The sequence below is a fragment of the Nipponia nippon genome, unplaced genomic scaffold (genome assembly GCF_047370975.1).
Source record: "Nipponia nippon isolate SJK-2023a ecotype South Korea unplaced genomic scaffold, ASM4737097v1 scaffold_9, whole genome shotgun sequence".
NCBI classification, from domain to species: Eukaryota; Metazoa; Chordata; class Aves; order Pelecaniformes; family Threskiornithidae; genus Nipponia; species Nipponia nippon.
Genome location: NW_028262413.1, coordinates 6,687,807 through 6,695,942, shown reverse-complemented (window position 1 = coordinate 6,695,942; position 8,136 = coordinate 6,687,807).

Genomic DNA, 8,136 nt, shown 5'->3' with positions numbered 1-8,136 from the left:
ATCAGGAGAGTTGTCTACCTGAGTAATGGCAGTGTTTAATTTGAAGGGGGGGGGGGGGGGAGTTATCAGCTGACTGATACAAAGGAAAGGAATTATGTCTGGAGGCAAGGTCCCTGGACTGGGACTCGGGGAGCGTCTTCCTATCTCCACTGTGTGAATTCTTTCTACTCTGTTTTCTCTTTTAAGCTTTCTATATCTCATCTACTTAGGCTTTAAGTTCTTTAGGATAGGGGCTCTACTATGCACCAGTGCAGTACCTGAAACTACGGGGCCTTGAATTTTAATTGGAATGTCTGGTTACTACTATAATTGCAAAAAAAAAAGAAATAGTAATAATAACTGGTAGAAACTAGTTCTCCTGGACTTTGCTTCTAGCTCTAGTCAGTGGCTTAGTGTAGGAAACAGGCAAGCCACATAGCCTCTCTGATCCAGAGTCACTCCTAAAGGCACTCTGTTCACATCTTAGCCTTTTACCACTGGCTGAAGTTGGTTCTTTATATGTTTACGCACCAGTAAAGTGTATGCTGAAATTGTCATCTACCTCCTAGGGGTGTTATTAGGTTTAATACATTAATATTTATAAGTACTTTTATATGCTTGGATGAAAGTAGCTATAGACATACAGTAACACTCTGCATTAATGGCAAGGCTTAACATTAATAAAGCACCATGGAGAGGGAAAGGGGGCCTTGCATATAAGATACAGCATCTCTGGGGGCAGCATGAGCCAAAGGGGCATCCCAGTCCAGGGAGCTTATGCTGGGCAAAGCATGTGCTCCTGGAGTTGAATGAGACAGGAACATGCCGGTGAGTAAGGCTGACCATGGTGGGGAATGCGCTTGCCACTCAGAGCTAGAAGTACCGCACATAACCGTCCTTCCAAACCCCAGAGCTGCAATCATGCAGCTACCACGCTTCTGCAGCAAGAAGAAGTCTAAAGAGATGTAATTGCTCCAGTTTTAGAATTGGGTAATTATAGCTGGTCAAAGTGTTTTGGCACTGAAGTAATAATTAACCATGTAGTGCACTGGTTCTCCTGACAGCCCTACAGTCGGTCTTTGCAAAGCTGATTTCCTCCTACTCTGTTAATATGCATTTGCAACAAAATCTATGCCACTGACCTTATGTCTTAATGACCATTTGGGTATAGGAAAAGATTCAAGTCAGAATCCCAGAGGTTAAATGTATCTAACTGCGCAGCAAAAAGCTACGATTCGGTCTGGGAACTAATTTCAGTTCACTTTCAAAAAGAAAAATCTTCATTACATGAGATGATTTTTAAATGCCAAGATCATCTATTTAGAAAACTCATTAAAAAGATTTTGTATTTCTGAGTTCCTAGTCTATTCACTTTATAAAAACTTCAGGTGAAAACCACATAATAGAGACACTAAATATATGATACCAATTTATTTACATTTCAGACTTCAAAAATTCTCCTTGAGAGCACTACATAATTACAACTCCCTGTGAAGAAATTCTTAGTGTAAACCAAAAGTCCAGTTCCTTGAGGACTGAAAGATGCAGCAATAACATTGGGTAGATGCGGAGCTATGACGATTTTGACTAACATGTGCTTTGAGAGAACAAAAAGAAAGAGAGAAACAGAAGAAGGCAGAGTTAATGAAGCTTCCCGGCTGGTTGGGACAAATCCTGCAGACACGGGATATTTATAAGATGCTTTGTGGTTACGCTGTGGTGGACCCATAGGTCAGTTCAATTAGATTAAATACCTGGGATCATCAAAGCCTTTGTGAGGCAAGTAACAAGCATGTGCTGGCTGTGTGCCTACGGAAAGTGTCCGGAAAGCACAGAAAGATCAAGTTGGGCACTTTTCTGCCAATGGGATCCATCCACTCAGCAGTGTCATCTGTGTTTTATAAGGGAAAGAGACTGCTTTGAAGAGGGTGACATATTAGAAAAGTCAGAATTTGAGCTGATCTTAGGGGTTCATGTCATTCAAAGTATTGTATTTTCATTTATTTCATTTCAATTCATGTGAGTCTGCCTGGATAGGAAGAAATCCTCCACAAAAAAGATTTACAGCAGTTATTAGGTCTTCTGCATCACTGAGAATCCCTTCAACAATAGAACCGGGCCAATCCCAAACTTTTTGTTGTATTTTGGGTTTCTAGAAGCTTGTAATGAAAAAGGGCAATTGCTCGTATTTCAGCAAGTAATCCAAAACCACACTGAAACCCTCAGCCAGGGAAAGACTAGGCCCTGAATCCAGGGGAACTGACAGTTTTGCTAGAGGGTAAACTGAGGCTGCTGACAATGGTAGCAGGTTGTTCTCCTTTGGCAGATCTGCCAATTAAAGATAGCATTCACATTCTATTATTGCCATTCACAGAGATATAATATTAAAGAAAGTTTGTTTGTCCATATAGTTGTTCAGAGACTCAAAGTATTCTGAACCCTGACAATGAAATAAAAGCTATAGAGTTAAAACATTCTTGAGATGGCTATGTAATGCAAATGCATTTACAGAGAATTTGCAAAATTTACATTCCAGTGTTGCACATCGCATTTCTGCTTGCAAACAAATATTAATTTGGAAAAGGAGAACAGGAAATATCACTATATTCAGTGCATTGTTCTACTTAGGAAAAATAACCTATTTAATTAAAGTGAATTGACTAATTTGAAGATGTCTGGAAGCTATTTCTGGACAATATTAAGGTGAAGGATAAAATGTATAGTTTATAGGAAACATGGCAAATGACATCTTCTCTGATGATTGGCTAGGAGTATTTGATATGAAACATCTGTCTCTTAATGAAATTGTTCCCCAAAATAATGATTACAAGGTGCTTCAGGAAATATTTACGTCTAATGTAGCTTTATTACTAGTGTTCTAGGTTAATGAAAAGCATTCCCTATGCAGCTGCACATTGCCTGCTGTGTTTTTTCTTACCATGTATCTCATGGCATAAGCCACAAGAATATTAAAAAATACATGCTACAGGGCCATAATGCACTTACAAGCTGGTGGAACAGTGTTAGCATAGAACAATCTGGCTACCTCTCCGGCACTCCTCTCTCATGTCTATGACTTTAGCAGCAGAAAACAAGTACAATTATTTGTGAAGCATTATCTGTGTTCTTCATTTAAGAAAGGAAAAAAAATAGTCAAACATCCCAATTACGTTGCTGAAGCACTGGAGAGCCATTTACCACCATAACTCCTTCCTAATGGAGATTTTTTTGCTTGAAATACTGCGTACTGCATTATGTCTCTGCACTTTTCAAAGAACAGCACCAAAGGTATCTGTAATGCAAAGGAACAGCCATTGATATGGTAATCAAATGTAAATGTCATAGTAGGTTACCTGAGATTATGTATTTTACAACACAATTACATTCCCATTAAATTAATACAGGAATTTTGCATTAGCAAGTCACACTTGGTAGCAAATACCTACTAAATGGTTGTCTGTTACAGTGCAGAAAAATGCAAATTTTGGCTGATGTTGAAATGCACTACTTTGTTTTAATAGACAAATAATAACATTCTAGCTGATCTAATTCCCAGTGGTTTGTGGGTTTATCTTTTCCTTATCTAATTTCTGGGTTTACAACCTGGGTACTTAATACACTGACCTGCATTTCAATATATGATTAAAAAAAAAACCCAACAATCAAATCTAATCACTGGGAGAATGTATAAGTTTTCATGTCCAAAGGGGAAATGTTCAAATGATTTATGTTTCTAATACTGTGCCCTCTTTATCTTTAGCACACACCTCTAAGTTCCAAACTTAAGTGGTTTCCTGACTTAGGATTTTGTGCTGAAAAATTTAGAAGTGAAACAACTTATTGTCCTTTTTACCATCTTGAGTCTACCTCTTGGCATGCTACAAGGTTCCCTACGTCAATGATTTGTTACTTTCAGTTGACAGTATAGAGCCATAGGCATTTGGCAGTGAACATACCAACTGCACTGGGTTACTTGATACAAAGGGCTGGAATCCCTTTTTACTTTTTTCTTGCTGCAGCAATGGAAATCCCTACTTTCAGCTTCCTGACTTGCCAGGAGAACTGGAGAAAATCCTGTATCCTGATGAGAACTCCAGGAGGAATTAGCATGATTTCCATCCAGAAGCTGTGTCTGTTTTCCAGAACTCTCCAGGACAAATTGGTCATTTGTTTAAACTCATTATGTCTAACTGGGCTCTTTAATGCACTGGGAGACATTCTCACTGTCTAAACTTAAGTGCTTTCATAAGACATGCTGGATGTTTTCACCTTTCTCCAGTGACTGAAAAGAGACCGCTGAAAGTCATGGAGGCCACAGCGAAATAAAAACAATATGTGATGGCAAGTTGGGGCTGTTTCCTTGGCTGTGGTAGCTCAGAATAACTTTCACAAAGTCAATACCGCTACACTAAATTACTCTGAGTAAAAAATTTTGGTCCATATTTTCATCAGCCTTCCCAAGCAATAGAATCTTTGTCGCCTACAACATAGCCTTCCTGGTGCCATAGAACAGAATTAACTACAGCCATGAAAACGGCACAGATTGATCACTGAAGTAAAAAGCCTTGTTACTTACAAAGACAGACTTGCATAAAGTATGCACAAATCATAGGCTGAGTCAGACAAGCCTTTCCTATAGCTATTGTCAAAGGCAATGAAACAAAGTGTTTGTGTGGATTCAGTTCTCATCATAGATATGAATGTATCGAATTATTTTTTGATTCCTTTCTACAGCCACAAACCTTAGCTCAGTCCTTAATCTCATGATTTGGCCTCAAACTTAGACAAAAGAAATGGTCATGTAGCATTTGCAGCTGGCTGCAACATAATTTGTAGTAGAACATTCATTTCTGCTTGATTTATTGATGGTGCTCGCTTAAATCTTCTGTACCACGATGGATTGCATCTCAGTAAAAAGGGCCAAACCAAAGTGGTATTTGGATGAAGTATAAAGATTTAGACCCTGACCTGAGCACGTTCCTAAGACTCAATGACTTCATCATCCAGCCATTGCTAAATTAAAGATGAAGAGCGTAGGAAGCTGTGGTAGCATATGCAAATGTGGTTTATATAGAATATGCTAACTTTGGCTATTTTTTGGTATTGTTTGCACACCCAAGGAAAGTAAGATGAATTTATACAGATTCTCTGTGGGTGTAGGAATTGCACACTCATCTAATAAAGGAAACCACACACATTAAAATTCAGTTTTCTTGGAATTTAACCAAATTCATCTCTGTGAAGTAGACAGTATTTTCATATACACATATAAAAATGATTTTTTCTTCTATGTGCAAAAAATAATCAATCCTTGTCACAAGTCCATCTTAAGACATATGGACATTATAGGAGTCAAATAGTGGCAAAATGCATAAATTACATGAAAAACTCTGTGGTGATGTCTTGTATGACAAAGACCGAATGTATGTAAAGCCAAAGCTGAATATGTTTATGAAACAGAGAAAAGTTTTAATGTCTGCTCTGGAGCTGAAAAGAATTGGAAGAAAATCTCCTGTTGCTGAGAAAGAGGTGAAACAGAAAGAAAATTTGAAAGCTGCCTCATACAGTAAGTAACGCTATCTGTGATCTACATTTTAAGAGCATCTTCAGAAAGAATCGTCAAAACAGGGATTATCAATACAAAAGAATCATCAGCAAGGATAGAATTTTATGGGCCTCCTTCCATGCTTAGACAAAGAGAAATAAACTTGTAAGTAGGAGGCTGAGAGAAGATTATGACATTAAATGGAATAATTATGCTTTTATTTCCACATGTAATCAAATGGAGAAACAATCAAGTCAAACTCAAGACATCCTCGCTTCTTTTTCCCTTTGTCACTCTGATGAGGAAATTACAAATTTACAAGTGACAAAAAATAATAATTTACAAGTTATTCCTCCATTCAGTGTCAGAACTCCTAAACTGTGTTTATTTTTGTAGGCATTGTGAACACGTGGAGCAAGGATTGTGAGCAGGGTCTGGATTTGTGAACAGACAGAAAGGGCTTCCACTTAAAGAAATGAGAACATATAAAGAATGACTGCAAAAAGGATAAAATATGTGTACAAATGGTCATTCATGAAAAGCAACATTCAGTGATGATAATAGTATTGTAGTTACTGTGGCAGTGAACATTGCAGCTCTCATCTTTCTTCATATGCTGCTTTTAACCCAGTCTTAGTTTCAAGTGCCATTGCCCATAAAGCCCTGACCAAATGTTTCAAGGCGACACTGGAATGCTTTGGATATCTTTTCCACCTCTTTTTTGATGTATGTGTGTTAAATCATTCTTAACTCTTGCTAACAAAGAGCTTGTATTTTTTCTATTTCTAGATGAAAGCCTAGGTCTCTCTTTTATACAAGCACATACACTTTTACTCATTGTATTTGACCTAAACCTTTCTATTTTTATTTAACACTTTATTTATATATAACCATTTACTATATCAAGATATTATGTTAGTAGAAGAAGCATTTACATTATAATGAGGATGCAGCTATTTCAACCTGATTGACCTTGTTACAGCTCATCTTTCAATTTCTTAATTAAAAAGATGCAATTTTGTTTCTATAAAGCACCTAAGGAAGATGAAATTTTGAGCCAAAAATAAACTAAACCTCTTCTGGAATTTATTTATAAAGAAATCTCTTATCATATTCCAATGTGAAAGATGATTGATTTACTGCCTCTGACTAATTATAATTAATTTGAAAACAGAACATTTCTTACCCTCATTAATATTTTCCATTACTATAGGGATAGAAGTCTGTGACTTGGACAAAACAAAAAAGGTCATAAATGGAGAGCATCATTCTTTTTGTCTTTTGAGAATCTCCTGAAGTCCTCAGGAGGCAAGGTATTTAAGAATGTGCTTAAATGTCCCCTGTCAGTAAAGCACATCAGCACATTCTTCTGTTTGCTTGGAGATTTAGGTATCTTTTTACTGTGCTTGGTTGAACTGAGGAATCTTTCTAAATTCAGAGAGAGAGCACCATTTGGACTGTAGGAAGACAGGGAAATATAAACACAAATTCCAACTTCCTTATAGAAAGGAATCTTAGCATTATTTGTTGACCCCATTTTGCAGGGATGAAAATAGACCAATTATACATATTTGCCAAATGCTTCTTTGATAGTGGTGCTTTGCACTGAGGATTGCTCATTGATGTTTCCTTTTCAGAGTCTGGTAACTATGAAGAGTCCACCTTTGCCTGATGGATTGTCCTCCCATCACTCCATTCATATGAGAAACTCCATCTATAAAGAAGATGGTAAGTTTTGAAAAGCAGCTGCCAGCTTCCTGTCAAAATGGTAACGAGATCAGCATTTCAAGGAGCAAAGGATATGCTACAACTGGTTGATGTAATCCAGTGTTCAGCAGGTGATGCCAAAAAAGTGTTATAGATGTTGTGACCAGTTTAATTTTTAAGGTTCTATTACTGCCTACATAATTTCATAAGCAGTTTACAAAAAAGTAATGCAAGACATTCATTCAAGCATTGCACTTGCAGTCTGAAAATAAACTCAGGACTGTAAATGTTTACATGTGTTAATAATACCATCACCGATGCAAACTAAGGACAAGCAAGTGTAATGTTACCTGGCACATGATATTACAGATGTGAGTGAAAGCCCTTAGAAGTCAACGGCAGCAAGTCTGTCCACTGACATCAGTCAGCTTGCTAAACGTGGGTCATTGAGGGAGGTATTTTTGTCTGTTTTCTCCTGAAAAACTGCATTGTGGCATCTTTAATTTTTCCCCAAGAGTCAATTACAAATGAATGCAGGAAGAAGGACTTTTTACTGGAAGCTCTACATAGAGGGAAAAGTATCTTCTTGATCTTAGATGATTATAGATTTCAACTCATTTCATTAGTTGACACTGCTCTGAATGGCAGTAGGTAAGAAAATATCAATCACTGTTTAAAATCCAGCTTCAAGTATTTGTCTGCAAATAGTTAACAGACAAGATGGATGACAGCAGACAGAGAGGAAGAGCTGTGGCAGGAAGAGCCACGGTTCTGTAGAGCCTGTAGTTTGCACCACGAGTTTCCATTGCACAGCCCATTCCAGAGGCTCTAAGCAAGAGTGATTTTCTGCAGAGCACAAGCTGAGGAAGTGACCTTTGTGGTGGTGCTGCACGCAGCAAAGATGA